We start from the raw sequence: 10886 nt of genomic DNA on the forward strand, positions 1-10886 counted from the left end.
ACTTTTACAAAGTCACTGAAGAGCAGAGCTTATGATTTTATGCCATCAGATACAATAGTACACAATGTGATTGCCAGTTTTCATGTAGTTGAGAAAGATCAGATGCTTCCATAGATGGGCTTGCCTGACCGTGAGCCTGTGCTTGTTCCACAACCCACAGTCCAGTGAACCAGTAGTCATACAAAAGAGGAAAATGTTACATTTATTGGAAAAGCATGTGATGTGTATCTGCTAAGCAAGGAGGAGGGCCAGCTTTTTAAACAGACTCATACAAAAGCAAAATTCATAGAAGGGAATCAAAAGTTAAATATAGCCATACCAGCAAGTTTGAACTTGCATGCCCAAGGACAGGAATCCAGCCCTAAGCTGGGAGGATGGTACACAAAGAATTCCAACAATAACAGTAAAAAGACCAAGAAACGGAAGATGAGAAGTGTGAGCCTTCAGTAGGTAAAAAGGAAAATAAGAACAGCCAATCAACTTAGTGATGTCCACCTCACAAAGCCTTGGCCTCTCTACCCCAGCACCAGCAAGGTAGGATTGCACAGGTCTCACAATGTTAAGGCAGGTACTGTGGGAGAATCCTAGGTGCCACCAAGGGTCAGCACTCTTGCACACTGCTGTTGAGGTGAGTTACCAGGCTCTAGGGGATGGCAGTTAAGAGAGCCAAACCCACCATGTTCATGCTTCCTCATGCCCTAGCAGCTCAAATTCCTGGAAGAATGAACATACGACTCACATGCATATGACAAGTAAGAATGCTCTACATTACAACAGCAAGAAGCCCTAAGACCCAAGGCCCATCAGGTGAAGGATAAATGGACAACAAAAAGCAGATGCTTAGGAGGGGAATTAAACAGCTTCAAAAAGATTAAATAAAGTCCATCTTGTAATCTCTTTTCTATCTGCTTTACAAAATGAATCTCTCTTAAAAATCCTTCTGCTGAAAAACAAGGTGTGGAATGAAGCAAGCACATTATTATAAATTATTATTGCTCTGTGTGATAAAACATGGAATAATGCAAAGTATTTTCTATATTTATATCCATGCGGTTATAAAAGTATTTTTAAGGTGGGTAAAACCACTCAAGATACCATAGTAATAGTAATAATTGGGGATGTTTGAGGGAGGAAGTTTGGAAATGCAGAATAACAGACATTGTGATGATCTAATCTGCAATAAGAAGAATGGATTCCTGTATCAATATTAAAATTTAAAGTTAATTTTATTTATTTTTATGTGGTGCTGAGGATCAAAACCAGGGCCTCACACATGCAGGGCAATCAAGCACTGTACCACTGGGCTGCAATCCCATCCCTAAAAATTAATTTTGAAAAACGAAAGAAAAATTTTACAGATATCTCAGAAAAAAGAAAAAAACCCACAAAGTTTAGCTCTTAAGAAAGGCAAATTGTTTTTTAACCATATTTGCCAAAATTCCTAGAGCTGCCATTGATTGCTGAGGAGAAAATATCCTTCATTTTTAGAAGTCAGGTCATTTTCTGGCAAACACACCTTTCATGCCCATAGTACTTGGATCATTGTAGTTTTCATTTCTTGTTCCATTTCAAATGGCTTTTCTCACTTCTGCTTCCTGATTCGTCCTCTTGCCAGCAAATTCACAACTTTTTCAGTATGCATTAAGATGAAAATGCATTGATTATAAAAGCAATAATCTTCAGATAAAAGGGACTTATTTAAGAGGACTGTAATGAAGAAATCTTAAGCAAGAAATTAAAGAAATATACTCAGTCCTCTAGCAGAAATGGAATCAGGACATTCCTCTGCTTGGATTCAGAGTAACCAAGACTTGAGCCTATTGCCACCAGCTCCCCTTCTCCTCCCATGGAGGCTGGGGACAATAACCTGACTGTTCCAGAGCCTCATTCCCCTGGAAAACATGACCTGTGAACCAAGCTACAGAAATGTGTAAGTGCACCTCTACCGCTGGAAGAGGACTGGACTGAGACTCCTGAGGAATCCAGGAGATGTGGGGACTTGGATGGTTTCTCCAGCTTCCCAGTTCTCAAGAGCAAACCTCATCAACCTACTCTACTGTCCCCTTATTCCTGTGGTTCTGGAACTTGAAGAATGGGGAAAAACTCTTATGAACATCGGGTGTTTTTTTAATCAGTAGAGACATAAAGGTTTCACTGCTGGTACACAGAACTTTCTGTGTTCCAGGTGCAATACTAGTATGGGATGTGTTGACTCAGGTTCCCCCATCTCTCTCTCTTTTAAAGCTGCAAACCAGAACACCTTCTGCCTGAAGGCACCATTCATCCATTCCTGCCTCAACTATTTGCTCAGCACCTGTGATACACCATTGAGCAAACCCGTTTCCTGTACTTATGGAGCTTTTCCAGAGGTAGGGAGGCCTTCTGCAAAGGCCAGAAAGTGCAAATCCTTGGCTTTGTGACCCCTGCATTTGTAACACAACATCTCAGCCCTTCTGCTGCTGCTTCAAATCAGCTCAGCCCCTGAAGCCACAGACACATATCACTCACATGGCTTAAATAGGTAAATATTCTAATATTCTAAAATGTATTATTCTTCATTTTTATATAACCATGCTTTTGTGGTGTGCTTAAAATTAACCAGATCGCAGTGGATGTCTTTTTATATGTTTACTAAAATTTCTGTCTACTGACAACAGTAGACCAGATTTGATTCACTTTCTTAAATAAAACAAGACCTTGGAGCAGGAAGCAGAGGCAGATTTCTTTTCTCCTTTTTTGGACTTTCAGATGTCTTAAGAAGCATCACTGAGGTCCATGCTGGGTGACACTAGCAACTCAGTGTGAAGATTCTTGTAGGACTTAATTTTCTTGGATGCCTGCTACAAATTTATTTCAAGTTTAAATAGATTCAAATGCAATGTTCCTAATTCCGTTAAATTTGTGGCTGTTCCACAGTGGCTAGAGGAATGGCATCACATAGGATTCCTTCCAACTACATTTTTTAAAATTTTTGCTTATCCCAGACTAAGGTCATTTTCTGTCTTTTTGGTCAGAACAACAATTTAAAAGAGAGAGAGAGAGAGAGAGAGAGAGAGAGACAGAGAGAGAGAGAGAGAGAGAGAGAGAGAGAGAGAGAGAGAGAACGAATGAGAGAGAACATTTCCTGCCTCCATGCTGGTGGTATAAAGAATAGCTCAACCACCCAGCTCAGCTCTGCTGAGCCATAATGTCTGCCCTGCTCTACACTGTGCTCCTGGCACAGTTTTCACCTGGCAGGTTTCAGGTACAGGAAGAACCCTGTCACTCTTTGAGACTATGCTTCTCTGCACTGCACAGAAACTGTGGTGCTTTAAAAACGTCCCTCTTTATCCCAGACAAAGGAGCCCCAGGTGGCACTCAAGAACTTGTTCTTCAGAAGCCCTGTAGGCTAGGTGAGAGCAGGAGGATAAATTCAATGTGATAAAGGGGAAAAAAGGAAAAACTCACTAGCCAAGAATACTTTGTCCAGCAAAACTGTACTTCAGAAATGAGGAGGAAGTAGGTGATGACTCTCCCAAAGAAAAGCCATGTTCCCCACCACGAGGTCTGTCCCTGAAACTGCTGAAGAGAGTGAAGTTGAAAAAGACAAACAAAATTACTAATTTGCAACATAAAACATATAAAAGCACAGACAGCAATACTGTAAGTAACATTGAGTCAATATTTCTCTCCAGTATGTGGAGAGAGAGAAATATTTAAGAAAACTGTAGATCAAACAGATTTTCAAGATACTTGGTACAAAGTGACGGAAATGTTGACATCAAAAGCATAAAATGTGTGTGTTAAGGAGATAGTCAAAGCACAGCATTGTATATGATTGAGATTAAGTTGTTATCTGCATAAAATTGTCTAAGATTTTTATATAGGTTGTGGTAACCGCAAAGTGAAAATCTACCTCAGAAGCACAAAACACAAATAGAAGTGAGCCTATGCACACCAGATGCTGTGGGTGGAGTATGTCCCCAAGGGTTCACATATTGTTTGCATGGGAGCATCAGTCTAGAGTCTCGGTGTACCCACTCTCTTAGTCCCCTGACACCCACGACTCTGCCCAGGCAGGAAGGGAAAGTGAGTGGGCAGTATCACTCAGGGTTCTCCCAGAGCTCCATGATCTGACTGCAAGGGCTGGACTTCTGGACCCAGTAGTCACTGGTTCTGTGATTACCTTGGGCAAGTCACTTAAGCCCATAAAACCCCACTCAAGTCCTGAGCAACAACAGGGCATACTTTTCAGGATTGCTGGGAGGATTATATAGAACAATGTGGGAAGCCCTTGACATTAACTCAGGGTGACTCTGCTCCATCATATCCCCATGAGCACTGAGCCGCTGCCCATGGGATCCAGTGCCAGGCCAGGATCAGGATGCCCAAAATTAGTAGTCAACTGTGTAATAGTTCTTGTTACCCATAGAAGTTCTGCTCTATAAAGTCACTTCGAACCCTAAGCCAGGGAACGTTGGAGTGCTGATCCTAGGTGCAGCAGGGCCAGGTGCCTGCCAGCCTCTGGTTGCACTTGCTTGCAGTCACCCACCAATAGGTCACCTTGTGGTGTGTGTGTTTCTGTTTGAGACACCTTAATTGATACATGCTGCTAGTTGGTTAGCATGAAACAGGGCCAGCAGTGCCCCAGCTAGTGCTGGAAGGGAGATTCTGTAATGTGTTTGTTCTCCATGAGGCCATCTCAGCTTTCCTTTGCTCAGGAACACAAGAGCACTTAAGCATGATGTGTGGAGGGTGTTTTAAACAGGGCCATGGGCAGGTGGAGTAAAAAGGAAACTTTTTACAGCATAAAAACAAATAGGAAGGCAGGGGCCTCATTCAGCCTCAGCTAGTGCATAACGATCAGGTGGCTCTGTGCATGTGGGCACTGATTTGGAGGTTACAAGTAAGTTTTAGCAAGCAGTAAACTTGCAAATACAGAAAGTGAATAATGAAGATTGGCTACACCTAAGATTTTAACTTCTGGAAAATGTTCACTGTTAGAATTGCTCTCCTCAGAAAGGCACTGAGGGTCAGAGGCATTGCAAGACCTTCCTTCCATCTGGCAGTTCTGTAGGATGCCCAGAGGATCATGGGAAACAGGTTGCTCTGTGCCAACAATTCCCCACATTTCTCCTATAATTTCTCTTTTACTTTCCTTTCTTCCATACCTTCTTGCCATTTTCAAGGGTCTGCCTTGAAGTAAAACAGTGGCTACAAAGACCACAAGCCATCTTCCATCTAAGGAGTCATAGTGCTGGGTGCTGGGATGATAAGACAGACATGCCACTGCCAAGCTGCAGTGGACAGGTAACCTCGTGGACATATTGCTGAGACCAGATGGAGATCCCCACATAATCCTGCTGACCTCCCTGTCCTGCTTGGCCAGGAGACTCAGTCATATGAAAAGAAACTTAAGCAGTGGCCAGAGTTCAATTCTGTGGACACTCCTCAATACAGACCCCACCTTGACAGATGTCCGGGGTCATCTGGGAATTCTTTGATTTTCTCATAAATTTCCTGAAGCATCTATCATTTCTCTGAGTATAATTTCTTTGTTGATTGTGCTCCTGGATGACAAACTGCCTTTCTGGAGAGGATGAATTGCAAGCATCACTTACATTGAAAGTTCAACAAGTAGCATCCCAAGGTTTGAAGATGATAGAAGAGCAAATCTTTGTTCCTGCGCACATCCCAACCTGGCCAGGTAGAAGCAAGTGCAATGTCACCAGAGTGTGTGCGCAGTGTGGGCCTGCTGGAACCAGAGTCCAAGGTAAGGTGACTTCTAGTCAGGCCTGAGAAGAGACCTCTGATGGCTTCATTGCCTCTGCACCATAGCGAATTCTCTGTCACTAGTGTGTCCCAACCTACCTGTAGAATCACGATGGTCACATGTCAGGATGGACCTCCTGAACTTTGGATTTGCAATGATGAAAGGGAGAGGGAGAGAGAGAGACTTATTTTAATGGAACTGGCTCACCAATTGTGGAGAGTAGCAAGTTTAACGTGATGTGCAGGGAAGATTGCAGGCTGGAGGCCCAGGGAAGTGCTGAAGTAAAGCAGTCTACGGGCAGAGGTTCCTTTTCCAGAGGGAAGCCCAGTCTTATTTCTTAAGGCCTTTCATTTGCTGATGCCCACTCACATAATGGGAAGCAATCTGCTTGACTCTTGTCTGCAGAATTCAGTGTCAATCACATCTTTAAACTATCTTTGCAGCAACATCTAGGTTGACTGATCACGTGGGCACCATAGTCGGGCCAAGTAGACATACAGGATTGACCATTACACTCCCTTCCTCTCTCCGTTTATCTTCAAACCTAACACCCATGGATCAGCCTGTGATTAAAACCCATGCCTCAGAAAAAAAACACATTCCTACTGTGCTTGGCATCCAAGTCAGCTGCTGGGTAGATGGTTGACCTGAGAAATGTAAATTCTGTAGTTCCAAGAGGAGGAGAGTGGGTCAGTGACAGACTCCCTCGTCCTCTCAAGGGCAGGTTTAGTTCCAAGGTAGCCTGGTATCTGATGCTTTAGGAAACTGTCAAGCAGGAACACAAGTTTAACTCAGTGACTTTGAGTCAAACAACAGGGTTAATCTGTGCCTCTGGGGCCTTCCTGAAGCCACCTGGGTAAGCTCCTAGACAGCAGCTCCCATCCTTGCCCTCCATGCAAGACTGAACCCTCAGCCACAAGGGGGCTCTACCTTACTGTTATCCAGGGGATGTCACAGTGGTGCAGTTTCTGTCTTTCTGACTAACTTTTAACGTTTTTTGTTCCTACTCCTGTTTATGGATTTTCAAAGGCTCCATGTTCCTCTGTGGCTCCTATTTGTTTATCCCTGGATGAAGGCCCTTAAGGATGGATTTCCACTTCTGTCATAACAAACGTCCCTCTTTGTACTTAGAAGTCCCCTTAAAATAATGGACACAGTTGGATTATTATTACCAAGTCCTTATTCTTCCAAAATTGAAAACTCTAATGTTCAGTGGAGGTGGTACACCTCCTTTTTCTCTCTCTCCTCCTCTTTCTCCTTCCCTCTCATAGCTTACTTTCTTTCCTTCCTTCCTTACTGTATTTTTTTTCTTTTAGAAATTGTACTTTTCCTGGATTCTAAACTGGCAGTTGGTGGATTAGCTGTTAGCTCGAATTCTAACTACCCTTGAAGTTCTTTCTTTCTTTTAAATAACTCCCAGGATCATTAGGTTGAGAAGATTGTAATTAGCAGTAATTTTTCAATACTACAGAAATTATTTTTATTGTGAATTAATTCCTTTCTTCTGAACAGAGTAAAAAGCCGAAGATTATAGGCTGGAAAATGGCTTCAAAGCAAAGCAGTTGAGGATGTTGTACAAATCACTGACCAGCACCTCTCAATGCTTCTGTGAAGATTCTCTAAACCCAGGGAAGTCTGAGATACCATGACTGCCCAGAGGAGCCCACACAACATGACCATGCCCCATAACGTAGCATCTTGAGTGGGATCTGCAGACAGAAGAAAGATGTTAGGGGAGAACTACAGAGTGAGTAACACACGGGCATTAGTCAATACATCAGCGTAGATTCATTGATTGTGACAGACATTCAAAGCCATGTTTATGCTAACCTTTGTGGAAACTAGCTGAGAGGTACCATTAACCTTCTGCACTGTATTTTCAGTTTTTTGATAAACTAAAACTGTACTAAAAGTTTACCTTCAGAAAAGAAGCCTGGGAATGGGGCTCAGGAGATACTTTCATTTGGCTGGTGCAGGGAGAGTCAGTGGGAGGTGATGTGGGAGACACTGTTAATAGGAGTGGATCCCATCATGCAGGGCCTCATGGACTGCCTCGGCCTCATGCTTTACTCACTGTGGACATAGGAAGCTGTGCAGTGGCTCTGAGGGGCACAGCAGTGTGATGGGTGTTACATCCCAGGCCATCTGGGGTGGTGTTGAGAAGGAGGGTGGGATACTGAATGACAGGTGTAGCAGGAGCTGTGCTCTAAGTTCAGCAGGAAGAAATGAGGCCTTGGCGAACTCACTCCAGGCAAGCAAGGAAAGGAGCTGATGGATATGAGAGTTGTTGAGGAAATCAAATGGATAAAACTCAGTGACAAGCTGTGTGGGAAAAAAAAGGGGGAAAATTTTGTTCCTTCCACTCACTCAGTTACTTACCAAAAATTCACTGGGAACCTAGCACATTGTCACACCCAGCTCAGGGGTCTCCCTCCAAGGAGGGAGGCAGACCACAGGAGGACATGCTTTTGGGCTTTTGGCCAGGCCTTTTGGTTGTGAGAGCATGTTGGGATACCATGATTATCAAAGCCATGGTTCAAGAGGGGAATTGATTGCCCAGGAGTAAAATACAAAAAGTAGCTAGTAGAAAAAAGGAATGGAGCTACTGAATCTAGGTAAACTGCAGAGGTGAATTGAATGCTTGGACAGCAGACAGCAGCAGAGCTGTGTGCAATCTGAATATAGGAGTGAGGGCCACAAAGAGCAGGGCTGGGCTTTGTGACAATTTGGCAGAGGGCCTGGCTGGAGGCTACCCAGCTCACCGTCTACTCTCTTTGCAGCTCCACCATTAGGGGATGGACTGTGCAGAATTAGGAAGGTTTTTGTAAACACAAGGATTAATCTGAGCCTGTGAGCTTTGGAAACTTTCTCGGTGTTGTCAGTCTCACTGACTGCAGTCAAGCCAGTGATGGTAGAAACCTCTGCTAGAGTGTCCACTGGCCTCCTCCATCTGCTAAACAGCATCCTTCTGGAAAAGAGGACCCAGCCGAAAGGGAATGCGCTCTGTCCTGGTACTCATGAGCTTGTCTGAGAGATGGGGCAATTGTAGCTCCCCTGTCCTTCCTGTCACAAGGAGGATCCATAGGGGAGTTTTGCTTTAAGAAAAGGAAATCTTGAGAATGTTTATGCACTGCATGGAGAAACAGGCAAGCAAGAGACTCTACAAAGCAGCGGCCACTGGTAAGGATAGGAGGTTGAATTCTTCGTGAAGCTGCAGGAAGTGACGTGAACAGTAGTGTGACTTCCTGCAACAGTGTGTGCCAAGATGGGAAAGGGCCATTCCCACCAGATCACCTTCATTCCTGGGAAGTGGGAAGATGTCTGCCCAGAGAGGTGGGAAGGCTGGAGTTGGGATGGGGAAGCACAGAGAGGAGGTTACTGGAAACCAGTGCAGACAGTGCATCATCAGGGAATAAAGACCCAGCTGGGCCTTTGATGACTCAGGTGTGAGGCTTCAGTGGTAATAATGGAAATGTCTACTTTTATAGTAAATTATTCTTAAAAATTTGCTTATAAATGACATTTTGACAAATTCTTCCTCTTTCATGCAGAAAGACAAATCAGAAAGTTGTGTGCTCTTTATGCTTGGGGCTGGGCAATAACTATAATTAAGGCAGAGGATCCAGCCTCATGAAAGTGTTCTATTTACAGGGGAGACAGGTCATGCACATGCAAGGAGACACTGTGGAGGCTGGGTTGTGAGAGCAAAGTGGAGGCATGTGTGAATGCTTCAGAGTCTCTAGAAAATTGATAATTTTGTTAGTCTACTTTCAATCTTTTTAACAAATATATGAGCTAATCAGCTTATGAAGAGAAAGGGTTTTTTTAGGCCCAACAGTTCTAGAGATGCCAGTCCACAATGGGTTGGTGCTGGTGCTCTGGGACTGTGGTGAGATGGCCCATCATGGTGAAAGAGTATAGCTGAGAATAACTGCTCCTGTCATCAGCCAAGAAGTCAAAGGGGTAGAGGGAATGGCTAGGGTCACACACTCCTCTAAAGGGCACACCCATGGGGCCTCAGGAACACCCACTAGTCCCACCTTTCAAAGTTTCCACCTCCTCCCAGTAGCACCACCCAGTAGACAAGGCCTTAGTAAATGGTCTTTGGAGGATCTTTCAGTACCCAAACTATAGCAAGGAAAGATAATCAAAGGATCCATGAAATGGACAAGCATGGTTGATTCTCACTCCCATCCCAGTTGTGAGTCTAGTGGCTCTGTGGTCTCTCTGACCATGCTGACTCAGGGATTCATGCTGGTTCTGTCTGGCACTATAGCCACCTGTGGTGAACAGCTCTCTGTTCTCCACAGAAGAGAGAAACTGGAGGAGTCTGCTCCAGGCCTGAAAGTGAGGAAGATGATCCATCCAATCCACTGTGAGGACTTAGTCTCATGCACCCAGCCCAACTTCAAAGGGAGCTGTGCCAGGAAGAGATGGAAGGACTCAAGTGTACCATCCAGCTGTCCACCTTGATCCTGTCCAGTGTCCCTCAGTATCTATTTAGATATCCACCCACCCACCCACCCACACATGCACACACACATACAAACACGCACACACACAAACACACAGACATACACATGACTTCAAAGAGAATAGTACACCTATAGCATATTTTATAATTATACCTACAAATACTATGCTAATGCTTTGTCCATTATATAACAAAGTTTGTTTGCCAATTGGAAGGTGAATGAGATTATTTTCTGTTGAACTTGATTCTTGTGAAGGCTCAGTTTCTGTTACAAGTGCCTATACCTGGAACAGTGTAAAAAGCATGAAGGTATTCAGTACTCTTTAGATTTATGGGTGGTTGATACACTGATCACAACAGAATTGATTTGGTTGTTTTGGAAAAGTTAATCAGCTTGAATGTGTGTGTGTGTGTGTGTGACCAGTGTTATTTTAGAGTTCTCTCAAGTGGCCTGTGTAACCCATGTCTTTCTTTACTTGAAGCAAGAATTAGATTTGTAGCATGTGCCTTTAGTAATTTATTTTGCTTGATATTTATATTGAGTTGGATGATGTACTCCCCAATTCATGTTCACCTTAAAGTTTATAATATGAGGTTCATGTTCTTTGCAGATGTAGTTCATTAAGGATCATAAGGTGAATCATCACAATTAAGGGTATA

This window comes from Marmota monax, unplaced genomic scaffold (genome assembly GCF_021218885.2).
Source record: "Marmota monax isolate L192 unplaced genomic scaffold, Marmota_monax_Labrador192_F-V1.1 WCK01_AAM20220418_F8-fsc00563, whole genome shotgun sequence".
Taxonomy (NCBI): Eukaryota; Metazoa; Chordata; class Mammalia; order Rodentia; family Sciuridae; genus Marmota; species Marmota monax.